Raw genomic sequence first — 27,376 nt, forward strand, 5'->3', positions numbered from 1 at the left:
TTATATTTTTTGTGCAACAGTTAGCATCAAATTTGGATGCCTATCTCATGGTTTTACAAATTCTATAATACATGTCATTAACATGTCTAAAAAAACTAACTTCCTAAAATTCTTTCCCGGATGCGCAGATGGAGAACATACCACCTTCTAATGTCTTCTTGGTCATCTTAAATCTGACCTTGATCATATTTCCAAGTATCTCCTGTTTAGAACCAAAACAAAGCAAAGGTGCTCCTGAAGTTAGTATTAGAATTTGTTTTGCTACTTCTCTGAGAATTATCATCATACCTCAGATTAGACTTTCTGTCTACTACACTTCCTCACTCATTAGAAATTTTGTTCTAGTACTCATAAAATACGATAAGGGACACATTAGAAACCTGCTAATATGAGAAAACAAGGGACAGGTCATGTATTGAGAAGCTAAACCACTGAATGTGGTTTGAAACATCAAAAAGTATTAGCTTTTCTTAACAGATTCAGTTTCCTATCCTTTTCCTGTCTTTGGTACTACTATATTCATTACTATTACCTTTCTGCTTTTTCCTGTACTCAGCAGGATGACTGACATTACTTTGCGGACACTGGCAGGAAAACTGTCTGCAAGAAGCAAGAACAATGTGAAGTACTTGCCCTATGTCCTGTGAATTGGCAATACTTCGAAAGAATGTCGTTGTTGCAAACTACTCCATCAGTGGTCCTGAACACCTTTATAACAGTCTCTTTCCCTAGCACAGCAGAAGAGTCCCATAAATACTGTTTTAGTGATATTAGTCACATCAGCTGTAAATGGTGTTGTAAAACCTGTGCACAAACGTGTACATAGTTTGTTTTCTCCAGATGATATGATCACTGTAACCAAAAGTGCAGGACAATCTCTAGCTGTAAGCAAGCACAGTACTGTTAATATCAGAGAAACTCTGCCATGTATGTTTGGTTTTATGGGTTTTTGGTTGGTTGGTTTTTTACTTATCAGATCCATTATCACAAATAAAAACCTGCTAGTATCTTCTCATTGCCTCAAAATCCCCTTCAACTTGCACAGAGCATGATACTATAAACTCTATCCACATCTAGCCATACTAATCTCATCATCATAGGATTTGCATTTTTTCCTTACCAGATAAATACTTACAGTTTCTTCTTCATTTTATTTTTTGCTACTTTTATAACCTTTCATATATGTTTTTGCAATGCATTTTGAAAAGAAAAAATATATATGTATTAAATCCAACAGTATACAGAAATAGGGAAAAAGTCTGTAAACTACAGTCATTCTGAAGTACACCATCCTAGTCATGAGTCCTGATGTGCCAAGGCCACTCCATTTCCTGATGCTAAACCAGTAAACCTGCAAGAGCCTTTAAGTAGGTATGAAACTTTCCTTTTCAGAATATTCATGTTCCCCACAGGTTTCTGCCACAGACTTTGCAAGAAGTCTGTTACAGATTAAAACAAATTCAAGTTGTAAAATACTTTTCACTTCCTTTTCTGAGTCTCTCTTTGCAAATTGCAGGCCAGAAACAAAACCAATACACAGTCAAACAAGGATTAAGACATCTTTTAAATATTTGTACTAAACAGGTAAAAATAAATATTTTTCCTATTTATTCTAATGCATTTATTATGATCAGTCTATACTATTTTAAAAAAATAGATATTCTGACTTGACATTTTAAATTATTTACCTGTCAAGAGCAACATTACTGAGAAACCACATAAATACTCACCTATATAATTTTTGTTTGTTTTTTTCTATCCTCATAAAGATTTCAGTAAAGGGTGTGATGTTTTTAACAAAACTATTAGGAGAATATAGACTTTTCAGCACAGAGATACCAGTCTGGATTCATTACACTGGCACAGCTTATAGCTAAAATACAGCATTGTACTAGTAATAATTGTGTTTGGAGAAGGGGAAGTTTATCCCATACTGATGTCAATTGAAGCAGTAGCACTCTGAGTAAGAACGAGCTCTTCTACATGCATGGATCCTCTTTTGGATCTATTTGTGTAGGATGAAGTTGCTACCACTCCTGGTTGGCCCTCATAGCCCATTAGTTGCAGGTTACTGCTTGCAGAGCTCTGCTAACCAAAGAGACCCTATGAGCCCTCCCTCATTCACATTAGTCCAGTCTGCAAGGTTATCAACTGTTTTAATCAAACCTTCTAGATGGGCCTGTAGTGGATAAAGTAAGCACACTTATTTTCACTACAAGATTTGCCAGGGCAATACACTTCAGCAGCAGGACTGGCAATGAAGAAATGATATTTTAATATCCCCAACCAGCCCAGCAATTTGCAAAGCCAGCAGCTGCCAACACAGCACAAAGCAACTGTGACCCAGAAGAAAGCAATGACTGGCAGGATTCAGTATTCACCTTGCCCAGCCTGCAAGGCATCCCCTTCAGGGTGAACCATAAGGTCTGAAGATAGTGACTGATAACCTCATACCCACATACTTCCTCAAGAATAGGTGGTATCTCCAACTACAAATATACAGATACATATAAATCACTACTTGCATCACTGATGGTTTCTGACTCCAACAGGGGCATGCTGTTACTCCATCTTCTTAGGAGGACTGAAATACACCCTCATGCTCTGTGGTAAAGGCCTGAAAAATAAGAGGGTGCAAATGAAAGCTTGACTATTCCATTAGTCTGCGTTCCCATTATGGCACCCCAGTAGGAAAGTGATGTCATAGGCAAACAGGTAAGAAATCATTCAGCTACATCAGTGATGAACCTAAAGATAAAACTACCATCATCTTTAGTTTTCAATGTACCTGTAAACTACTTAGTCGAACTTCTTCTCCAGTCAAATGTACGTCCCTGTTGTTTCATTTGAAACATTAGTAGCTTGTATGTCATTTAAATTCTCTGCTTGTGTTTAGAGGAATACAAAATCACTAACACTAAAGTGTTAGCTTCAGAGGTAGAGAAGTTCATTAAGGGAAACATAAAAAATAAGTTGCTCTTAAAAGAGAGCATGCATCTTTGCCATTGTGTTTTTCAAACTAATGATTCTCCCCCCAGGCACATAATATCATGGCACTCATTACTATTGATGGCCAATCTTAGGTAGAGCTCTTGAGAGTATTTTAGAGTATATTGAGGCACTATACTGCAAGGCCGAATACTTTGAGTTAAAAGAGATACATTTTACCAAATCCTGCAATAACAAAGCAAGTGGCTGAAGCAAAGTAAATTTCGACTGGACATAAGGAAGAATTTCTTTTACGATGCGGGTGGTGAGGGACTGGAACAGGTTGCTCACAGAAGTCATGGATGCCCCATCCCTGAACGTGTCCAAGGCCAAGTGGGACGGGGCTTTAAGCAACCTGATCCAGTGGAAGATGTCCCTGCCCATGGCAGAAGGGGGTTGGACTAGATAGTCTTTAGAGGTCCCTTCCAGCTCAAACCATTCTATGGTTCTGTGATCCCACAATTCTATGAAAAGTAGAACATTTTTGTTGATATATTCTGGTGGCTTTGTCCAGAACATGAATACCTTTTTGCAAAGTTCTGCTCAAGAAAAAGTCAATTTTTTTTTCTGTTAAGTGGTAATCCTTACAGTGAATGCACTATTGTAACCAAAATTTATAGTACTGACATAGATCTTGAGTCACTAATGCAGGTCATGCTTTGAATATTTGCCTTGAACAAACAGTCAATGGGACTCAATGAACACCATATCACTCCTTAGCTCAAAACATCAGATGGAAAATTGCAATTAGGTTGCAGAGAAGATTGAATCTGTTGCTTGAGACCAAGGCCCCAAACCCTCATCTTCCTCCAAAATTTAGATGTACTCACTGAAAAAAGAAAAAGTCATCATTGCACAGCTTAGGTCTGCAGTGTCATGAGAATGCACAAAATGCACAATGCACAGAATTAATAAGATTGTCATGTTAAAAAATCTTCAGTTAATAAGCAAGTGGAATTACAATTGTAAATAGAGTCTGCTAAGCTCTAACAAGTGTATATATTTTAGGGTCAACAATTTTCCAATGTTATTGGAATAACAAATATATAAATTTGGGGTTTTATATATATATATAAATATATAGATTTGGGGTTCATGGTACAATTCTGTAGTTATAAAATTAAATTAGCGTTGCATTGAAATATCCTTTTTTCCACAACATCATAAATGAAGTTACCACTTCAGTCAGGCATGTGAGAATGACTTTCTGATGTTTTCTCCAAATTCTTGCCTTCTCCTTCTGGTGTTTCATCCTCTGTGTTATACCAAAATTGTGACAAAATATGTTAATGTGCCACCATTAGTTATTAAAACATGAGACACTAACTGAAGAAGGTTGCTACTCTTCAGAGCATTGTTTTTCAGAAATCAGTCAGCAGGCACCTCAGAGATTGCCTTAATCAGAACTAAAGGGATTCTTCAAAGTCTTTAAACTTTTCCCACACAGTTAAGGGTGAAATTAGAGTAATTAGAAATTAGACTAATGTATGCATATCCTCAGGAAAAAAAATAAAAGGACTTGCAATTATTAATGCTACAACACAATACTGCTTTTCTCCTTTTAATAGGTTATTTGGTGAATTGAAACAATGACTGCTAGTGGTTCAATATATTTCATACATGATCACACAGAAGTCTACAGTATACTGTCATATTACAGTAGAAACACATATACTTAAATTTCTGTTGGAGATATTTGGTTTCAAACAAATGTCTTTGATTACTGGCATAGAGAGTTATTTTTTCACTATTTCATTTTTTTTTCCAAAAAAGCTTTACTTAATTATACTACAATATGGTCCTTAAAACTTCACAAAAAGTAGTTCTGTGGAAAAAGAAATTAGCTTCTTACTAGCTCTATTTTATTACATTTCAAATCCAGAACCCTAACCTTTTATCCCACCATATGAATATCACAGCAAACAATAAACATATTACTGGACTATAATGATTACTGTTCAGAAGCTGAGCAACAGTAACTGACCCCACGTGTGCTTTTAACAAAATCAGATCCACTATTTTGAACACTGATGAGGATATACATTAGGCTCTTCTCACAGCCACAACAAAGCAGTCATGTTTTTCCAAAATAAAAATTTGCTGTAAGACAGCAATCTAGATTTGATATTTCTTCCCGAACTATCAGCAAAACCATGTACTAACCTTCACTTCATGTATTTACTGGAAACTACCAAAGACTAAGTGTGCTCAGCATCACTAAAGGCCTATAGAAAAATGATGGGGTTGCATCAATGCCTAAAACATTCTGCAAATTTTTTACTGTGGAGACAGAATAAAAACGCATGACGAATCTCATCGGATCCTCACATCTCAGGTTGCATTGGGAAGTCTCATCCTTGTCATACCTATGCAGAAATCACCTGATTCGTTGCTCTCTAGAGTCCCAGCAAGTATGTAAACAAAGGATGCCAAGCTTAGAGAATCACTATTTGATTGTAGGGGGAAGAGTAAGTTTTGCCATGAACAGGTGTTTATTACAGCTAAGTGGTAAGTTGATCTTACAGCAATGGACTACGTTTTAGTAATCAAAAACTATTTTAAAAATTCTATTATCCGGGAAGAAAACTAATTGGAGTATTACCAGCACTTCCAGGATTGCACTGAATAAAAACATCACTGAGAGATACAGACTCAACAACAGCATGGATCCATACAATCCTGGATTACTGTGTGCTCATCTCTGCCTGTGGCAAAGTCCATGGAGGAGAGAACTTCTCCCACATTTTGATTTTAATTTCTTTGTAAACCAGCCATCTTTTAAATGAACTTACCGATTCAGTGATAGTGATTAAGGCTGTACAAAATCAAGATAGGAAGAAACCTAGTGGGGGAGCTCCACCTAGCTGGCAAAATTTCTCTATTTGGCCCAGTTTAGTTTCACACATGGTGAGACTACTTCACTAGGCAAGTTGTTTCCATACAAAAGCTCCCTGCAGAAATCATAAAGCCAAATGGAGAGGCAGGACATGACACTATTAATGCATGAGAGTCCTGAAGCAGAAGGTTCCTTTTCCAGAGAGCCTGTCTAGGAGAGTATCAGGGGAAACCAATTCTGCTGAATGCATTCCTCCCCCACCTTCCTGCCCTCTTGATTCCCACTCAGAAGGGAGAAAAAACATAAAGGAACAAGCAGACCAAAAAGAAAGAAAGTCTCAGAAACATGGATGCTAAGTGCAGCTTTGATCCTCTGCCCTTGTAGAAAGCTCATGGTAACTTCATGGTCCTTTGTGCTTCAGATTTAAAAAAAAAAAAAAAAAAAGAGTGGCAGAGTTGCATGTGAAGGACCAGCAAAGACAATCCATTTTACAGATAAGTTCAAAATGCCATGAGGTTAATAAGCATTCTCCTTCTTTGACAGGCTGACTATCAAAATGAGCTCTAGGAAAAGGGACCTGTGTCTTTTCTCACAAACTCTCTACCTTTGGGATTTTAGTTTAAGTTGTAGAGTTTTTACACTATATTAATTACAATGTAAGACAGCGTTTGCCAGAAGTCATTGCTATCGGGGACAAAGCTCTTTTTAAGGCCAGTGGAATTCGAATACTAGGACAGAAACCTGGAGTCAGCTGAATCCTGTACTATAACAGGTTAGGGCAAAACCAAAGATATAACGATACTTTTCTCCAAATCAAAAAACTATCGTATCTGTCACATAACTTACCACTTCAGTCTGTTTCAGCCTCTGGAAATGACAGAACATTAAAGAATTTTTAACAGCTTCAAGAGGAATCCTAGGAGCCAAAGAACAGTACATTTGATTTGCTGACCAAACCAGTAAAAGCCTCTAGTATAAGATAACTGACTAAATTGTCAAAGAAGGGAAAGGGAAAGGGAAAGGGAAAGGGAAAGGGAAAGGGAAAGGGAAAGGGAAAGGGAAAGGGAAAGGGAAAGGGAAAGGGAAAGGGAAAGGGAAAGGGAAAGGGAAAGGGAAAGGGAAAGGGAAAGGGAAAGGGAAAGGAAAAGGGAAAGGGAAGACCAGCATACAGGGAGAATTCATCTGTTTTAATAATGAAGAATTCAAGGAATAATATTTGAACAGAACAACAGCTTTCTTAGCAGCTCATAACTTCCTTAGCATTGCAGAAAGGAAAACTTAAACAGATTCTATTGGTCCAGAATAATTAAATTTGATCAGAGTTAAATTAAATTAAATTAAAAATTAAATTTGTAGCAGAGTAGTAGAAAGAATACTTTCAGTCAGGCGCGGAAAATTTGACACTGATTACATGAATAATTATGATTAGATTTATTACTAATACAGTATCTAAATATTACCAATGCATTATAGAATATAAGCAGGTCTAAAGGGTTATAATATAAGCAGGTTCAGCTAGAAACATACAGATTTACAGTTTCTGGCCTTGCAGAACACACAATTACAAAGCCCCTGTGGAGCTACTTTAGGATTTTGTCTCCATATGTGACTGTATCTTGGCACTTTTACTCACCTGTCCAAAAATGAATGTATGCCTTATGAGAGTATCCAGAGAGTTCCTCCTGCAATTTCCACCTGGTGTCTTATCTTAGGACAAATCGTATTGCCCATCAGAGACAATCACAAGGGAGAAGGGGTGTGTGCATGTGGGAAGGACTCACATGAAGATCAGACTATCTTTCATTGTCTGTCACACATATGCCAGTAAGTTTCTTGAAAGAAAATCTCTAGTCGATGCATGAATAAATATGCAGAGCAAGCCACTGGCAAAGTCAGCAATGTTCTTGGGATAAACTGTAAGTGTCCATGCAGAGAAGGGGTTTGGGGGTTTTATTTATTTATTTTTTAAGCATTATGAGTCTAAATAAGTTGTGTCAAATTCTGGAGACCCTCAAAGCACTGATGGACCACAAAATATGAGAGGTTTAAATTTGCTCTTCCTTCCACCACTGTGCATTTTTCTGGCCCTTCCAATGGAAAGGTTGAAAATCACTTGTCTAACTATAAAATGAACATGTAAAGGGCTGTCTAGATGAGATAAGTGCTCCTTGTATGGACTATTCCCCTAGCTATCTAATTATTGTGCTTTTTCTGAAGTTTGGAGTTGGAAAACCAAGTCAGAACTTGGTCATAGGCAGAAGTTTTAACCCTAGAATCCCTCTTACTGCCTTCAGTCTGATTCAGGAGACACTTTTGATGGGGGTAACTTCTTGATATTTTCTAACAGGTGCTGAGCAGACTGGCACCAAAAAACATGTATTTCAGCATTATCTCACTTGCTCCATCCAGGGTGTTATTAAAAAAATCAAACTAACAAAAACAAATAAAAACACCCAACCCAATCCACCAACCAAAGAACACATTGGTAAGAGTAGTTACTGGCAGTGTGAGTGATTAAGTCTTGAATAGGCAATAAACAATAACTTTATAAGTTTCATTTTCTCTTTTTATTATTAGACCAACGTCCAGCAAATGCATCTGACATACTGTACATACATGTATTCACAAGACTGTCTTTGTTGCTACATTTTCCCCTGAGTCCATAAAGTTAACAAATCCAAAAAGTTCAGTAAAAACAGCTTTTTCATTCATGTCTTGCTTTTTAAAGGTTTCAAGGATAAAAACAGGTACATTGGCATTATTGAGATACAGCTGAGACTATGTGGCCTTCAACCATCCCACCGATCATCTTCCACAGCCTACTAAAAGCACATAAACATTTTGATATTATCATGGCTAGGCTTCGCAAACGAAGATTTGGGAAAGGCTCTATCCACACTTGTTCCAAGCACGCTGGTGGCTAATAAGGCCAATACGAGATAGACATGTCTGATTGCAAAAGGCACAGCAGAAAGACTCCTTAGGTGGTATATTCTGCAAGACGCGATTCTTTCTGCGTTGTCTTTTCTCCTCGAGAGTGATCCTGCGTGTGTTCTCAAAGGAAGCTGCAGCGTTATAGATGGTGTGTCTCCAGGCCTCCTGATTGGAGGCCAGAGTAGACCAGTTATGGTGATCAATATGGCCAAGGCTGAGATGTTGTTTCAGGGAGTCCCTGTATCTTTTCTTCGGGGCTCCTCTCATGCAGCAGCCGGTGGCAAGTTCACCATAAAGCAAGATCTTAGGGAGGCGGTGGTCCTTCATCCTGGAGACATGCCCTGCCCAGCGCAGCTGTGTTCCCAGCAACATGGCCTCAATACTTGTGACTGCTGCTTGTTCTAGAACAGATGTATTAGTCACATAGTCTGACCAGTGGATGTTTAGGATTGTACGAAGGCAGCGCTGATGGAAGCGTTCTAAGAGATGCAGGTGGTGGCGGTAGATGACCTATGATTCGGAACCATATAAAAGAGTAGACAGCACAATGGTTTTGTAAACACTGATCTTGGTACTTTTCTTCAAGTGTTTATTATGCCATACTCTTTTATGGAGTTTTCCAAACAATCTTACCATCTGAGGAGATCCAGAACAAGTGGTGGATCAGTCTAACTGAAAAAACTCAACTATGCGCAGACACAGGTGATCACAGAGGATTCTATGAGGCCTTGAAAACAGCATATGGGCCTACATAGCAGGTCCAAAGCCCTCTACTCAGCACAGGTGGTCAAACGCTTCTGACAGATAAAACCTCCATTCTGAATCGTTGGTCTGAACACTTTCAGACTCTCTTCAGTACCAGCCGTGTAGTTCAAGACTCAGCAATTCAGTCCATCTCACAACAACCGGTGAAGAATGAACTGGATACTGCCCCCACTTTGGGAGAAACTCTTAAGGCCATACAGCAGGTGAAAATTGGCAAGGCAGCTGGGGTTGATGGAATTCCACCTGAAATACGGAAACATGGGGGCCAAGCACTCCATGCTAAATTTCACGAGTTTGTGGTGCGCTGTTGGGAACTAGGCTAACTACCATCAGACCTTCGTGATGCAGTCATCACTTTGTATAAGAAGAAAGGATTTTGATATTATAATCACCCATCAAACCAATGTATGGCAGGTAACAAACCAGGCCATGGTCTTCTGTATGATTTTACATTGAATTTCAATCATTTCCATCTTTTTATATCCAGGAACAAAGCATTCCTTTTCTCAGCTGTTCCATGCACACATCACATACTGTGAACAAGATGCTTCCTCCACTCACTGCAGGCCACACTGCAGAGCATCACACCAGCTACCCCTTATGTCAGGGCTCAGAACATACAGCACATTCCTCTCAACAGGCTGTAATTTCACTTACTGCCATCCCTGACAGTGGCCCATACTGACTAGTTTGGGAAAAGCATCTCTCTTTAGTCAGGGTCAGTTCAAGGTCTTTCTGAACCAGAAGTGACACTACTACCTTTTTGGGTTTGTGGGTTTTTTTTCCTTTAGAAGTACCTTCTCTTGCTTGTTTTTAAGCTTGCAGCTTGAAGACTTAAATTTCCTTTATTATTTATTAGTAAGATATCTTCCCATCCACTATTTATCTCTCTGTAAAGAGCTATCATATGCAATCCTTCTTCCCTGATATCTATTATTTAAGGGGAAAAACTTTTCTGTCCTTATGTGAAAGCTATTCCAATGATCCTTGTTCCTTTGCTGAGTTTTTTCCAAATTCTACTTTGCTTTCTTTTTGACAAGGTGGCCCAAAATGCATGCAGTTTTCAAGATCTCCATTAATTCAGATACCAGTATGATGGGGTTTGGTTTTGTTTTTGTTTTTTTTTTTTTACCTTTTGCTCTTTCTACCCCTTCCTAACATTGTTCTGCTTGCCTTTTTGACCCCATTGAGTATTGAGCCGACATTTTCACAGGACTATTCAAAATGAGTCCAAGATTCTTCCTGAGTGATAACAGGTAATATAGAGCACATCGTTGTGCATGTATGATTAGTGCATGTGCATTATTTTGCATTTATCAACTCTGAATTCCCTCTGCCATTTTCTCTCACTAAGTCATGCTGAACTGCAAGATCTTCTGCATTGCTTTACAGCCAGCTTTAGATGCGATGTCTCCATAAGCTTTGTCATTCCTCTCATTCTCCTCAGGTTGCTTTTAAACATAAAAACACAGACAGCTTCACTGTGCCAGGTCAGTGATCCCCCTAATCAAGCATTCTGTGCAATATTGACCAAATAAAAAGATGTTCAGGCAACAGCATCAGAACACAAGCCTTGAATACCTTCCACTCTCCACCACTCCCGAGTTTGCATGCTGTCTTTATAGCATTGTCTTGCTTTTCTGCCCTGCTGCCTCCTTGGACACAGGCAAACCCCTAGTATTTGCCATGTCCTCGAGTGTGGAATTTCAGAGCTTAGTGACACAATGTGCAAAGAACCACCTCCTCTTGTTCTGAACCTGACACCCACCAGCTTCCTTTGGCACCACAGACACTTGGGCTCTAGTCACCCTCATAGACACCCATGATTTGGTGGAATTCTGTTTTTGAAGACTGAGCCATTTGTTAGCTATTTCAGAACAAATTCACAGGTTCTTTAGGCTCAGGCTCAAAACTGAACTATTGAGCAAAAGGACTACAACATCAACATTGTCCAATGCTTTTCTGGAGAAAATTGCAGTGGGTATTTTGTCCCTGATATTTGATCTCCTTACTCTCATTCAAATGCAACTTACAACAGATCAGTGACTTTCTTGTCCCAAGAGCGGTTGCGACAATCCTGCATCAGTTAATAAATTTGACTTTGCATTTCAACAATCAATAACACATCTGTAAATTAGAAGTATAGTAAGAATAATTGTGCAAAGTGGGAAACTGAAAAAATTAAACTAAAATTTTTAGAAAAGGTCTTCTGTGTTGCTTTTCCACTTGGTTTTCTATTGTCTTCTCTTTGATTGGGAATTTTCCTCACCCAAAAAAACAGGCCTAAGTAACATTTTTACTGCTGGCCAGCAAAGTGAAAGTATCAAGAGTAGGAGTCATGAGGTAGACTACCAAAAACTGCACAGGAAGAGTGGATAAAATTTACACTATTTTTTCTATACTTCTGTATACATCGTTATTTGGGCCTTTTAAAAAGAAACCGAGATCATCCTTGTCTACACCCCAGAGATTACTTTTTTCCTGGTCATTGTGGAAAGTCGTGGTTGAAGCAAGTGAATTTTACGCTTAATTCCGAGGACAGGGAGAGGTTTATAGTCACTCTGATGTGTTCCAGGAATCAATCTCTCAGTTGTGGGCTAGCTGCAGAAGCAGTTTGTCTCTCCCATTCATTGCCCATTTCGCCAACAATGCCATTGTTCCAGTGGAATGCAGCTGTCATGAGCGGCCGTGACTGCAGAAGGTGCTCCCTCGGGCAGCCTGGGCCACCGCCATCAAGCATTGTAAAGTCTAAGACCAATACCAAAACCTTGAACTTGCCTTGGTACTCAGCAGGGTTACAGTGAAATGAGCAGAGCTTCAGGGAGATATGCTTTCAGCAGCCTGTATTAGGGAGGAGATGAATTGCTCCATTTTGCGTCAGCTTTGTAAATCTATACCATATGACTGGCTACTAAAAGTCAGTAGCCAACCGGAGCACAAGGATTTGTAGCTTCAAAAGTTATTGTGAAATTATGGGGCGAGGGAGTGGTTCAGTATTTATACAAGTGAGAGGCACAATCTGAATTCAGGAAATTGTTTAAATATAAATAAATCTGTACAATTATGCATCTATGACTCTACTGAATCCCACACACTGTTCAGCCAAGAATTTACTTTAGCTTAGTGCTTAACTCCTTTCTTCAGTTTAAAAAAACAATTAGGACAGTTTTCAAAAGGAAAGCATCTACTGCTCATGTGAAAGTATACATCCAAGCACAAATCTTTATATCTATACAATTATTATACCAGGATGCACAAACCGATTTTAGGAGGGCAATTCAAGCGTCATTCAGAAGTAATGGTTAACCATCAGGTTTTGTAAAATTTCACAAAAAAACAAGCTTTAAATCAAACAAAGTCTTTATTCAAGTTGTAGAACTTTGGCATGATGTCTCCCATATTTTTCTCCTGGTTCTTAGAAAAAAATAATCTCCCAATGCACTTACTCCAGCCTTTACAACCTGTAACAGATCTTACTCAACATTACCAAGAGATCTTACCTGCTATTCCTCTTATTTTATCACTCCTACCAAGTTCTAAAAACAATGATTTCCAAATCATTTCTGTTGTTCATCCACCCTTCCCCTACCCAACCATCTCCACCAGTAATTGGCAGAATGTCTGAATGATCACAGCCAAGAACAATCACTTAAATCGTCAATCACCCATTTTCTAGCTTTTCCCCCACCGCTGACTGAAGAAATTCAAGTGAAATTAAAACATACTGCAGACGGCTCACTGGTTATTTCTACCTTCCTTTATTTTTGTAGAACTTCTTCCATAACTAAGAGTAAGCAGCTAATTAAGCACATCATGCACTTTTGACATATCAAATTAACTGTAAGAGACCAACAAACTTACCCAAGAACATTTCTGTAAACAAATTACTGAGAATACATACAATATCAAAGCACTTTGACACACAGAAATAAAAAGGCCAGCGTGATAGTAACCAGTGCCCCTCACACAAAGAAAGACCACATTGCTTCTCCTCACATAGAGGGGATTAGTCTTTCTCCAAATCAGCTTGGGGGAATGGGAAACGGAATGCAGTCACCAGTCCTCCGTGACTACTTGCTGCTCTACGGCTCTAACAATACTAAAGAGAAGAAACACAGAGATCACATCTCAGATTTGCATCTTCTTCCCAGTGCAAAAGTCTTTGCTTTGCTATGGAAGACTGAGCAAGTTGCAGACCAAATAAGTAGAGGAGAGAAGATCTAGTCAGTAGTAGGAAAGGCCATCATAAGTAAAGACACACACAAATCTCACGATATATAAGTAGTTCTGTCTCCATTACATGCCAGATCCCAGAGCAGAACTCCTTTCTAGTTTTGATTCATGACTGAAGTCAGTTCTCAAGAACCAAGTCAGTAGAAGAGTATGTAATGAAAGTCAAATGTAAAAAAAAGTTTAGAAAAAGGCCAAATGTAGAAAATAAAAAGCCACACATGCTTTAGACATTAACAGGTTTCATTAGCATTTCTCCCACAAGGAGACCAGCTTAGAAAAAAAAGGTAAATATCAGTGTTATTAAACCCCTAGAAAGCTAACATGAAACCACTTCTTAATTTTAATACATAAATGAACAACATCAGTCAGTTAGGGATATGTGAGCAGGAAAGTCCAGAACTGGCCTACTGTGGAAGGAAGGAGACCCAAAAAAGAGACTGGAAACTCTAGAGGTAGAAGGCAGAAGAGAGATTAGACTGAAAAGAAGAACAGAAAGCAGAGAAACTGAGAAGGGCATTTTAAAGTGTGACCACAGACGTAAGTTGAAGGCTGACATTAATAAACGACATTATCTTGTGCTCGTCTGCTTACAACATCCCACTCTATCCCACTTTTACTTCTCATTAAATGAAAAACAAGGGAACAAGGAAAACAATGCCAATTAAAGTTTTTTTATAACATGGAACCCTTGCACACTGTATTGTTACAATCATACTCAAGAACCGTACCAAGTCACACTTTTTAGTAATTCAAACACTAAACTGGATTTTAACACAATCGTGCGTATTGTTCTATTCCATCCAAACATGTTTTTCTAACTTAATTTTCTTCACTTCATCAAATGAAACATTTCTGGAAAGGAAGTAACAAGCACTTGCTCAAGACAAAAGTCAGCAAATCTGCTCCTAGACATATATCACAGAAGGAATAAAATGCTTTTCTTTTTCATTTTAGAAAATGTATGTGATGCATTGAATTCTGTAAAACAGACTGGAGTGACTTCACTGACAGAAGTATCCCAGTCTACCTGAAGTTAGAGAGCAAACCTTTGGAAAAAACAGATATTTAAAAAGAAAACAACAAACCATACTTCTTTTGAAGAACTCAAAGAATGTTGTCACACTAATATCCATTTTTCTTGTGACCAAGTTTTGCCGCAAATATATTTTTACTCTTTACCATTTGCAATGACAGAAACACTATCAATTAGCCTGATCACAGACAGCATCACTGTAGAGGACATTTAGCCTCAGCACTGAAAATTAAGAGGAATACAAGCAAGAGGAGACAGCTACAGAGGAGACTAGCTTTTTTGCTTTATTACCATACTCTACAAAGCCATTATGACTTTGTGTCATACTCATCTTTCTCTGCTTTCACCCGAGCTCTGCCTTTGTTCTGGTTTAATTTGTCTTCTATTCAAACAAGTCACCACACCGATAGAATTACTGTCTATGAACGTGAACTGAAAAAGTCGCTACTTTTATGGTTTGGGTTGAGGCCCATCAAGATCACCTCTAATTTCTCACCTCTTTCACACTCCTTAATTCAAGGCCTGGGACCCAGCATCTAGAAATGGCATGGTTTTAGAGTCAGCTTTTCTTGGCCCACTGTCAAGTGCTCCAACTCTAGACTTTCTGCAGGGAGTTCACTGCACACCGAAGTGCTTTTGCTACCAAGAACCTTAAAAATGGTCAACTAGTAAAACACTTGAACCTCGCAGGAGACCTTAAGGCATCAAACGGCCCAAAGCCCATTAACAAAAAGCTTAAGATGAGTTTAATGGAAGCTTGCTAACTGTTTTTGGTCAAATACATGGCACTGTACGATAGTTTTCACCAAAGTTCTCTTTGAAATATCCCAGAGCAGAGATACCAAGTCAGCTTCTCCTGGAAAGACAGTGCTGCGACTCAACTCCACCATTTTCAGAAAAGTAGGTTAGTTTGTGGGCTTGTTCATAACTAGATCCTTTCATCCTTTTCACTTGCCTCTAGACAGCTGCCAATGGCTTGGAATTTATACTCTGGGGATGACTAGGTACAGGGAAAGACATTATCTATCCCACTGATGATGTCACAGGGGACATCTATTGCAACACCAGAGGAAATCTGTCACAGATAACTGAGCTGTTCCTAGTTCTAGCTAACCTGCACAGCCATGTGTCCAGTCTAGGAAAATTCTCCTCCTTACAAATAAAGCAACTGCAGAACCACCAAGTTTCTCTCCATGAATGCAATTACTGAAGTAAACCATTTTCCTTGAGAACTGAAGCTGACATTACCATCAAAGACGATGGCAGAAGGCTGACATAGTCTCTGCACTATGTTCCAACAGCCCATGTGCCTCAGGGAAGGGTATACATCTAAAAAACCATGAGATTTGAAAATGTTCCAACTTCTCCAAGAAATGACAATGTCCAATATGCCCTAGAAAGCTGACTAGCAATTAGAAATTACAAGTATCATTATTCAACACACTGCTAGTTGTAAAATTTTGACTTTATCTACAGACAGAAATTAATTTGTTTACTCTATCAGGGCTAGAAAACACATACAAAACTCCCCAGGTGAACAGAACTCGGTGGCTGAAGTGGTTAATCACTGAAGTGGCTAATTCTCCTAGTAGAAGTCGCTTTTCTAAACTCCATTGATATAAAAGCACAAGACAAGAAAAATGTAACATCAAGTCCTTTGTAATGTATAATTTCAGCAAACCAATCAAGTTTTAGATGTTGACCTACAAAATGAAGAACAAAAAGACTATGCACTAGAAAACTATTAAAATGGCTTGATTTCCTGAAGCCCCAAGCACCAGAAGAGTCATATTAAGTCAATCTACTATTTACATTTTCTTTGTTAGCACTTTGCAAAGACTCTCTGGAAGAAACGCACAGTGTGGTGCAAGCAATAAGGGGCGTGAGATAATCACTGTGATGCTTGGTACCCAGAAAACTTACAGTCAAAACTAGGTAATGATTTAATTATCATGCTATTTAGTAACAGTTTGAGTATTAGAATTGGATTTTTTTTCCAGAATTGTTTTTCAATAGGTTGCTCAGACATGCTTGTCTTTCAACCTAGCCCTACAGACTTAGGACGCAAGTGAGATGCCCAGACAGGAAAGCCAAACATGCTGCCCATGCCCACGCTCTCACCCAGAGAGGTTCCCTGGCATATAGCCCTGCTGTGAACAGACACAGAGGTGCTACCAATCAAATCGATGTCAGGATTTGTCTGCCCACCCTGAATCCCAGGCATCCTACATACTCACAAGTAAGTTGTCCCAATGCCTAAAGCAACAGGCAGGTATCTTCTTTCAGATATCACTGCAATAGGTGAATGTATCATTGCCATATAATGCTGCCACAACAGACAGCCATAGACAACCAAGTCCAAACCTCTGTCAGCAAAAGAAAGTGCAGAAATCCTCCCTAGGGTGCCTCATGCAATATTAGTACAGTTCATCCAGCTGCTTGCTTATCCAACATCAGCTCAAGAGCTGTGGGGGCGGTAACTCTGGCAAAGGAAAGGCAGCAAATCGCTGAGGAAAAGTTGCATCTTCAGCCAACACAGCTGCTTGCAAAATGAGCTAGCTATCTTGCTACACTCCTAGCCCCGAGGGGCCCAGTGCACGCTGACACACAGAGACCAGCCACCACAGCCACTTCTATACAGCAGACCACCAGCTAGAGCACTTGCCTAGGCTGTGGGAAGACAACATCCAGTTCCCTCCTCAACCAAGAGGGATCCAAAAAAACCCATTGCCTACCTCCTGGGAGACAGCCAGAGCTAAGCCTATGAGACACCCATTGTATGGCAGGGAATATATTACCTACGTTTATAACAACTAGCTAAAATATACATGGATTCTTTGTAACCCTACCTGGGATCTGAGACTAGAGGGAGTGCAGCAACATCATCAAAGTTACCACTTCTGCTACAGACTCCTATCTCCGCTGCACGTGGACTTGGGCCTACTGCAGAGCAACTGCTGAATTCCTAACTCACAGCCAACACTTGAACACACAATGATTTGTGTGTCTACAAAGACATGCTGAGAAAATTGGGGCTGTTCAGCCTGGAGAAAATATTGCATGGAGATCTCATAGCAGCCTTCCAGTATCCAAAAGGGGCCTACAGAGAAGCCGGGGAGGAGCTCACCGAGAGCTGTAGCAATAAGACAAGGAGTAATGAGTACAAACTGGAAAAGAGGAAATCTAGGTCAGATATAGGAAAGAAATTCTTTACTGTGAGGGCAGTGAGGCACTGGAGCAGGTTGCCCAGCAAAGCTGTGGATGCCCCATCCCTGGCAGTGTTCAAAGCCAGGTTGGATGGGGCTTTGAGCGTCCTGGTCTGGTGGGAGGTGTCCCTTCCTACGGTAAGCGTTTTGGGACTAGTGGATCTTTAAAGTCCCTTCCAACCCGTTAACATTCCATGAATCTGTGATTCAGAACACATGGCTGCAAGCTGCCACCGCTCAGGACCCGCTGTGCCACCGGGCAAAGGCAGGGACAGCATTACCTGCTGCCCGAAAGCAGATCGTCCCTCCTAAGAGGGGTGAACTGCCTGCGGGGGGGGGGGAGGGGGGTGCTGCTCTGCACCGAGCCCAGAGCGCCCCGAGGGAGCGAGGTCGCCAGCACCGGTTGTTCCCGGTGGAAGAGACCCCACGATCAGCAGCGTCCGCGCACACCCGCGGCTGGCACAGGCCTCCGGAAGGTTATTTATAGCTTGGCCCGGATACGCGCTGACGTCACGGAGCGCACCGCCCCCGTGCGTCAGCGTAAGGCGTACGTAATGGGAACGTGACACACGCACGGCGCGCGGGAGCTATTTATAGCCGGGAGAGGGCGGAGAAGGGAAAGGAAAAAAAACTTTAGAAAAAGAGAAAAAAAACTTAAAAAAAAAAAAAAAGGAAAAGGAAAGGGCCGTTTGTTCGCCATCCGCACGCGCTGAGGGAGGCGGGAGGGCGCGGGGGGAGCCGCGAGTGACGGGGGCGGGGAGGCGGCGGTCGCTAGCTGGCGGCGCGCGCGGGGGGATTCCCCCTCCTCCCTCCTCCCTCTACCCCGACCCCCCGGGAAACCCCCACCCCACCCCCCGCGGAAAATAAGCGGCGTAAAAGAGCCGGTCCCCGGGTTTCCGGGAAGCGGAGCTGCTCCCGCCCGGCTCTGGCGGGGCCGCTCTGCCGCCGGAGCCGCCGCTGCTCCCGCCGCCTGCGTGGGACGAGCGGCGGGGCCCGGCAGTCCCACAGCAGCTCCAGAACGCCTCCCACCGCCACATCCCGGCGTGGGGGGAGCGGGACTCCGCCGCGGGGCCGGTGAGCCCCCCGTGGGAACGGTGCTGAGGAGGTGCCGTGCTGGGGGCGCGCCGTGCCCCGGAGCGGGGGCTTCTCCATCCCCGTCTCCTTCCCAGCTTCCCAAAGTTGCAAAGAGGCTTCTCGGAGTTTTTCCCCGCTCCGAGAACAGACACGAGGGCTCTCCTCTTATGAGGAGAAATTGAGGGAGCTGGGCCTGCTTAGTCTGGAGAAGGGCAGACTTAGAGGGGATCTCAATGCTTTTAAGTATCTCCGAGGCGGGTGCCAAGAGGACGGTGCCAGGCTTTTTCCGGTGGTGCCCTGCAACAGGACGAGAAGCAATGGCCATAAACTAAAACACAGAAAGTTCCACCTCAACATGAAGAAGGACTTCTTTATGCTGAGGGTGGTAGAGCACTCGAACAGGCTGCCCAAGGGAGGTCATGGAGTCTCCGAGCTCTCTGGAGATATTCCAAGCCCACCTGGACGCCTCCCTGTGCGACCTCCCCGAGGTGACCCTGCCTTGGCAGGGATCTCCAGCGGTCCCTTCCAAGCCGGGAGGGCCCCGGGTGTCCCGGGAAGCGGCGCGCGGACACCTGTTGGCGCCGCCGCCGCCGTCACGCGGCGCTCAGCCGGGCGCGCGCGTCACGGGACCGGGCGCGCGTGCCGCCGCCGCCGCCGTCACCTGCCCGCGCCCCGCGGGGGACACGGCGGGGGCAAGGGGGAGAGCCCCTGGGAAAGTGGGAAATGTTCCCCCCCGAGGCGGCCCCCGGTGAACGGTGGGAAAAAGGGGTGAAAGCAAACAGTCCCAGCTGGCGCGCCCTGCGGCTGCTCTGCCTGGGAACCACCGCTTAACTTAGTCCTGACGGGGCTTCGCCGCTCGCCGCGCACGGCACGGCAAAGGGCAGCGTGTGCATTTCGCCGGGTAGGTGGGGAAGCGGCGGCGGCTCCGCCGGTGAAGTTTAAAAACAGAAAAAATAAATCCGAAAGCAGCGCGTGAGCAGAAATGAGAGATAAACGGAGCTTAATGGAGTGTGCTGGGGCGACACTGACCCTGCAGGTAACGTGGGGCCCTCGAGAAAAGTTTGTACCACGGCGAAGCTATTAAAGAGCCAACCGGACAGCTAAAAAGGAATGGATCGTGAAATGTCACCATTTTTAATAAAAGCCTGTTTATGATAGTGTTTCAGGTTCTTGGCATTATTAAATACCGTGCTAGGAACAAGTATAATGAATGATAAGAAGGAGAAGCTCAGTGGTGTTACTTGTCTGTTGAAAACACAATAGTACAGCTTAATTTAAGGGCAGCAGCGTGGAAAATAAAGGGAATTGCCTAAACTCTTAAGGGTAGAAATACTGAAAATTTAGCTTTTACTACTTCATCAGCAACAAAAAACAATAAAGCAGGGAAATATAATAAGAAAATATATTTAATTTAGAACAGATGGCAGGAAGCTTTTTTTCCCCCTTGCATGGAACCACGACTGTGCAGAATGATCAGTGGGGAATTTTGGTAGGGTGAAAACACCAGAGTTATTCTAGGACTCAGCACATGAAAGATTTGGTGAAGGAAAGAGAAAATTAGAATGGAATTTGCTTTTTAAATTGCCCAGAACTTCTAAATAGTTTCTCTTGCCAATTTTAACTGCAACGTGACAAAGCTTTTGCCTCATCATCCCCAACAAATTTATTACAAAAATACAAAACATATCCTAGTAAAAAATAGGGAACTGTTCAAACATTAATTCTCTTGCTGTGCGACGTTCCATTCCCTTCATGTAAGGCAGAGAATTGAGACTGGCCAAAACTATACAGGATGATGATGACTTTAAGTAGTCTTTGCAAAGACCTTTGCTGGTGTTCTTTGTCAGAATCACAGGAATTAAAGAGAATCTTTTACAACTTCGTTCCTTTGAAAACAGGGAGGTCCTTTTACTAGATAAACGCATAGAATCGTAAAACCATAGAGTGGTTTGGGTTGAAAGGGACCTTAAAGATTATCCAGTTCCAACCTCCTTGTCATGGGCAGGGAGAGCTTCCACTAGACCAGGTTGCTCAGAGCCCCTCCAAGCTGGCCTTGGACACTGGCAGAGTTGGGGCATCTGTGCAATGGTGAGCAACTCCAATGATTTTCAGTTCCACTGCAGTGCTTCCTGTTTGCCTTTGCGATGCTCAAGCACTCAGAGGGTAACTTAAGCAAGCAGAAGAGGAGGCATGGAATCTCTCTTCTCTGCCATTCTCCCCCTTATGTCCATCATTGAGACACATATCCTTTCAGTAATTTTGGATCTCTGCTCCAGGTGCCCCAGAAGCAGTGATGGTTGTTTTCTAAAACTGTATTTAGATGGGTTTGACTTTCACTGCTTGGTATTTCAAACTTTTTGCTATTCAAACCACATCACTGTCTCATACAGTACTCCACCTGTAAGTTTTTGCGTAGCGTGCAATTATAATGTGAGACTGTCAAGTTCCTTGCCTCCTTGAAATGGGAGGGAACAGTCAATTTTCAAGATTGACTTTCCAAGACATTTCCAAGCGCAAACGCTTTCCTGAAGAGTCTGAGGCAATAGCATCCCCTTATGCCTTCCTCACAGCTTTTTCTGCAGAAATGGCAGCAGGCTCCTGCTCTCTGGTAGAAGAGTTAAGCTTCCCTAATGACCTGGTTTTGGCTGGGAATAAGTTAATTTTCTTCCCAGTATCTGTAATAGTGCTGTGTTTTAGATTTAGGATGAGAATAATGTTGATAACACACTGATGTCTTGGTTGTTGCTGAGCAGTGCATACACTAAGTTAAGGACTTTTCAGTTTCTCGCACAAACCCACCAGTGAGTGGACTGAGGGTGCACAAGAAGTTGGGAGGGGACACAGCATGTACAGCTGACCCTAACTGACCAAAGAGACATTCCATACCATATGGCATCATGCTCAGCATATAGAGCTGGGGGAAAGCTGGCTGGGGTGCGCTGCTTGGGAACGGGCTGAGCACCAGTCAGCAGGTGGTGAGCAATTGCACTGTGCATTGCTTGTTTTGTATATTCTAATTAGTGGTGGTGGTGGTGGTGGTAGTAGTAGTAGTAGTAGTAGTAGTAGTACTTTCCCTTCCGTTTCTCTCCTATTAAACTGTCTTTATCTCAACCCATTAATTTTACTTTTTTCCCCCCAGTTCTCTCCCCCATCCTGCTGGGGGAGGGGAGGGCGATGGGAAGTGTGAGCCAGCGGCTGTGTGGTGTTTAGCTACCTGCCAGGTTAAACCACAACACCTAAGCAGCACACCTGTGCTCACTGCACTTTGCTCCTTGTGTTTGTAAGTTTGTTTTGGCACTCCTCACTCCCACCATCTCCAGAGGGCTGCACAGAGCAGCGTGTGTAACACAGCTCCAGGGATGACACTTCCAGCCCGCAATGGGCTGCGGCAGCCATGACTTGCCAGTTTCATTCAGGTTTGGATTTCAAGATGATTTTCACAACCCCAAGTACTAGACTCTGAGCTCATCACCCTGTTCCTAGAGCCAGGGCTGTAAGTTCAGGCCTAGAGTGCATACACCACGATTTGTTCTTTTGTATAAGGGCAGGGGGGAGGAAATGGAACTAATTTCATCAGCTCACTCTAACAGCGTATCTCAGCTGATTCAGAGACGCCAGAAGCTTTAGACATGATTGAAGAAAGCTGATGCTTAAACTCTCTTAACCTGTGACGTGATACTAGTGCCCACTTCTGATCTTTAAGATATGATAAGCCTGAAAGAAATAGTCCAGATCCTCTCAGGTAAATGATTCATTTCTTTATATAAGAGGAAAAAAAAAGGAATCATTGCTATTGAGGGGTCTGAGGCCTGTGCATTAGTAAGACATAAACAATAATAATAATTAGCTTTCATTTCTTTGCCTTTATTTCCTAAATTCCCTGTTGTAATTTTACAGATGGGGAAAAAGAGCAGAGGTAAATGGAGTTCTACAAAGGCACAAGCCAGGACAGAGACGAAGCAAAAACCAAACCCGGACAGTCAGTTGCTTTGGCAGCTGAGATTTCCCACTCCTCTCCTCAAAGCCCTCATCCTACCACAGCTGAAGAAGTGCTACCCCTTGGTTCTTGGAAATGGGCAGTTCGGATAGCACAGGAGTGAGAAGGCAAAGAGACAAACAGGAAAATAGTAGGAAAGAGAGAAAATGTAGTCCAAGAAGAGGTGAGAGCAACAGTAAATGAAACGCAATGCTTGGTGACATAGGTAAATGATTTGGAGATCATTAGGAGCAAAACAAACAGGGTAACCAGAAAGACAAAGTAATAAAAAGAAGATGAAATTGAAAAGGTTCTGCTCACAGAAAGATATTAGGAAAAGTAAATAAATTACAAGTTGATGTTTTTGAGGACACAAACAGAAGGTCTGCCAAAAAGGCAGTGCCTGCAGAACAAGCCTAAATTATTATCTGATGTAACTTGTTATTTTCTTTACAGTTATTTGTGTAGTACTCCATGTGGTAAGTAAAGAGACTCCTTCTTAGGAATAAAGATTCTCAATCCAGTCAAGAATTAAATTTAGAAATGAAGGGCTCAAAAGGAAGCCATAAAAATAATAATGATAATTGCTATTATTTTATTAATTGCCATTATTTTACTACTTACAAGATGGAGGGGGAAATGTTAGTTTTTATTAAAAATATTAACTAATTATTAACTTATAGAATTTTATGATATTTTTAAAATATTATAAACCATCCCCATGGCCTTGATCCTTTTTTAAAATCCATCTCTCTGTAATAAACGTTACAGTCTTTGAGATATTTGCCTAGGGTAAGATGAGCTTGAGCTTTTTTTATTTTCTTCCCCTCTCTAATTTTTCTTTAAGTGAGCACAATCAAGTAAGATTGTCCCTTTGAAAGTATCAAGGCCAATGCAAAATGCAGTTCTTTTGTATCCATTATAAATCCAGTTTAAAGCTGCTTCATTATTATATAATTAATGTACTTAATTTAAGATCCCTCTGAATGCTCCTTCATCTCCTTGTTTAATAATCTGCTATGCTTGCATGTCTGAACCTTGTCTGGTCCTGGCTTCTCCCATTCCTAATCAGCTCTTACGTGGTCAGCAGGAATTATGCTCTCAACAGCTCCTCTTGCTTAATATGATCACAGTTCAGTCTATGGGTTTGTCTAACAGGCAATCGTTCTATTTGTTCATATGTGACCTCCTTTACTTTTAATTTTGGATCTCCACGAGCAAGAAAGAATCGTCTATTGTCTTACAAGCCAGGCAAAGTGAACAGGCTGAGTCAGTCCAGGAATATTCAAGCCTCCCCATCTGTGGTATTGCAGAATTCCAGGGCAATTCCACCAGTTGGTGGAGCTTCTGTCTGGGAAAACAGAGCTATTGTGAACAAAGCATACTGTGCATATTTCTAACATTCATAAATGACTGGGTTTGAATCATTTGAATCTTTCTCAAAATTTCTTCCTTTGGGGCAAAAATTTCCAATGCATGGCCTCAATCCAGTTATAGTCATTTGGAAAATCTGAGCATAAACCACACGACCATTTCTTCAACTAGCTGTGAAAAGATAAACTTTTTGACTGTAAAAGTGTGACAGCAGGCTAGATTAGATTGAGACTTAATTTAGTCAAGACTACGACTCAGTTTTGGCAGGGGGTAGGCTAAGATATACCTTCTCCTCTTCCCCATTTTGACAAGGACAACTTTCAAGCAAAGGAGGTGGAATAAGTTCCTCTTTCAGTTTGGAAATACAGCAGTGATAAACTGGGTGTCCTGACAACCTGTTGTAGCACGCTACCTCACATCTAGAAACTTGTTGGCCTAACCATGTAAGGCAGCTGAGGCAGAGCTGCTGTTCTGGGCTATCAAACTCAGCTAAGTGTCATTTTGACCAGGATCACATCCTGTTTTCAAGACTTTAGTCGCCCTGATCAGCGCCAGAAACTGTTACATTTATTTTCTGAATTTTCCTCTGAAGGGCAGGATTCTGACTCAGACCTAAATCCAATGATGTTTTAGGATGACCAGCTTAAAAACTGCAGTGTATGTTATAGTGTCCCATCCCCACAAATTCAGAAATCCAAATTAATCATCTAACTCTTCACATGCTTGCAGGGTGAGAAAAGGATACGAAACAGACTTACTGCAACAAGTTGGTACGGGCTATATCCCAAATCCCACCCCTCTGGAGCAAGAATACGTAGGTTAGGACTGCAGGAAATCTCAGGGTATTAGAACCCTACCTTGAAGATGCTCACCTGTGAGCTTTTTCAAAGACAGACCTGGAAGGAGGTGGGTACTATCTTCTGTTGGCTCTGTAGCTTTTTCAGTTACACCACTTCCTAGAAAACAGAAGAACTGTGATTCAGCTCCTTTCTCCCCTTTAGGAGACTCATATCCACGTTGACCTTTATGTGAGAGAATGGCCTCATCACCAGGTTATTGGTTGCCTAGGAAGGTATGGAGGGGAAAAGGAGCTTTTACATAGAAATTGTGCTCAGTCAGGCAAGAAAGTTCGCTTAAGGCCATTGATAGTATTTTTATACTATAGGTGTGTAATATAAAATAACACAAGCCATACTTGGAGCAGGAATGGATAGGCAGATCTCCTCCATCCCAGCAGACAGCCTGAAGCACTAGACTACAGCGCTTGCACACTAACCTGAAAGTGGCTTCACCACTTCAAACAGGTGGGTGATATACCACCCAGAACGATGCAGGGATTACAGCAATCTCCTGGGAGGTGGGGAATGTAGGTTGAGTTTCCCCATCCCCACCCTCGCCCCCTGCCCCAGACAAACTATGTGAATGGATGTTCTATTTTCTCTGCAAGTGCTGAAACTACTGAGCTATTGTGTAATTTGGATGCACCAACTGACTCCTCTTTTGGGTTTTTCCTAGAAGGTGGCATTTAGGCAGACGAACAGTTGGTTTCTACACCCTGGAGGAAGATAGGAAATTTTATAAAGAAAACCCCCAGGGGATACTCTTTGCATAGGAGGTTAGACTAGGTGTCATTTTTGTGGCACTACTGAATCTATCATAGAATGATTTGGGTTGGAAGGGACCCTAAAGATCATCTAGTTCCAACCCCTGTGTCATAGGCAAGGAAACCTTCCACTAGACCAGGTTCAAAGCCCCATCCAGCCTAGTCTCAAATATCTTCAGGGATGGGGAGTTCACAACCTCTCTGGGCAACCTATTCCAGTGCCTTGGCATCTTCACAGTAAAGAATTTCTTCTAATCACAATCTGCCCTTCTGCAGCTTAAAGCCATTCCCCCATGTCCTAACACTGTCCAATTTAGGTGCCTTCAGATAGATGGCAGCTGATCAGGATTTCTGGATTGTGTTTTTTGACTTGGGTATCCTGTGGTAAAAGCCTAAAACCAGTGATATTTTCATTGCCTTGACCCCAGAAATTTGCAGCCCAATGACTGGCCTGGACTGTACAAGTTCTGGTCTTGGGGAAGCCAACTGCAGATTCTGATAAGGAGTTGTCCTCAAGTTAGTTGGCCATAAATGCAAATGCATGGGTGGGCACTGAAACCCCTCAGCCTCTCCACACTGTCTGCTCCCAGCGCCCCTGTGTAACCATCAGTCTCCCCAACTCTGGCAGCACCCACCAAATGTCACTTGACAATCTTCCACACTTCCCGGACCTTTATTTCTCCCAAGGCCTCCTTCACATTGCAGCAGGCTTCCCCCCCTTGTTGCAGTGCTTGGTTTTATTATCCTGAGTTATCCAGTAAGCCCCGGGAGCGACATCCGCTGGCCCTCACTCCTGCACCATCGCCTCCAGCGAATCAGCGAATCAAGCTGTGTACGCATCAGTTAGACAATTTGCCGTGTGTTGTTCCTGGCCCCTTATCTCTCCCTCCGCTTCGGTGTTTATGCTTAATAATTGGGAGTTCCTTGCATGAAGAACTTCCTTTTCGCCGCTTGGGAAGCACACGGCATATAGTGAGTGACCTCTTGCGTCACAAACAACTGCAGGACAGCAGACCGTGCTCTCCCCAGAGGGAACTGCTGCCTGGCTGAGCGCCGCTGCCGCTGAGCGCCCGGCTCCCTGCGCAACACCCGCATCTCCCCGAAGCGCGTAGCGCTCTCAACGCCACTTTCTAATCATTTTCTCCAAATATCCCGTTTCCTGTGTAGCAGTTCTTTAAATAGCGCCTCGAAGATTATTTTAAAGGCTTTCAAAACACTCTTGCCACCGGTTTTGGGTTTGGAGTGGGTTTTGTTGGCTGGGTTTTTTTTTTTTAGCCTTCTCGCATGACGATATTTTCACGTCGTGGGAGACAGGAACAGCTCGAGGAAGCTGCGAAGTTGAACGGAGTACTCG

At 42.2% G+C, this 27,376-nt stretch overlaps 1 long non-coding RNA gene across 1 annotated transcript; it reads right to left on the minus strand.

Annotated features, from left to right (window-relative positions):
- Positions 1–24,235: 24,235 nt before the first annotated feature.
- On the minus strand, positions 24,236–27,032 carry LOC114002416. Its single transcript, XR_003545849.2, has 3 exons — positions 26,658–27,032; positions 25,292–25,375; positions 24,236–24,396 (listed from the first exon to the last, which is right to left on the minus strand). It is a non-coding gene; the product is annotated as an uncharacterized LOC114002416 (long non-coding RNA).
- Positions 27,033–27,376: the final 344 nt, after the last annotated feature.

Source organism: Pipra filicauda, unplaced genomic scaffold (assembly GCF_003945595.2).
Source record: "Pipra filicauda isolate LSUMZ 115617 unplaced genomic scaffold, ASM394559v2 scaffold224_size1409572_pilon, whole genome shotgun sequence".
Taxonomy (NCBI): Eukaryota; Metazoa; Chordata; class Aves; order Passeriformes; family Pipridae; genus Pipra; species Pipra filicauda.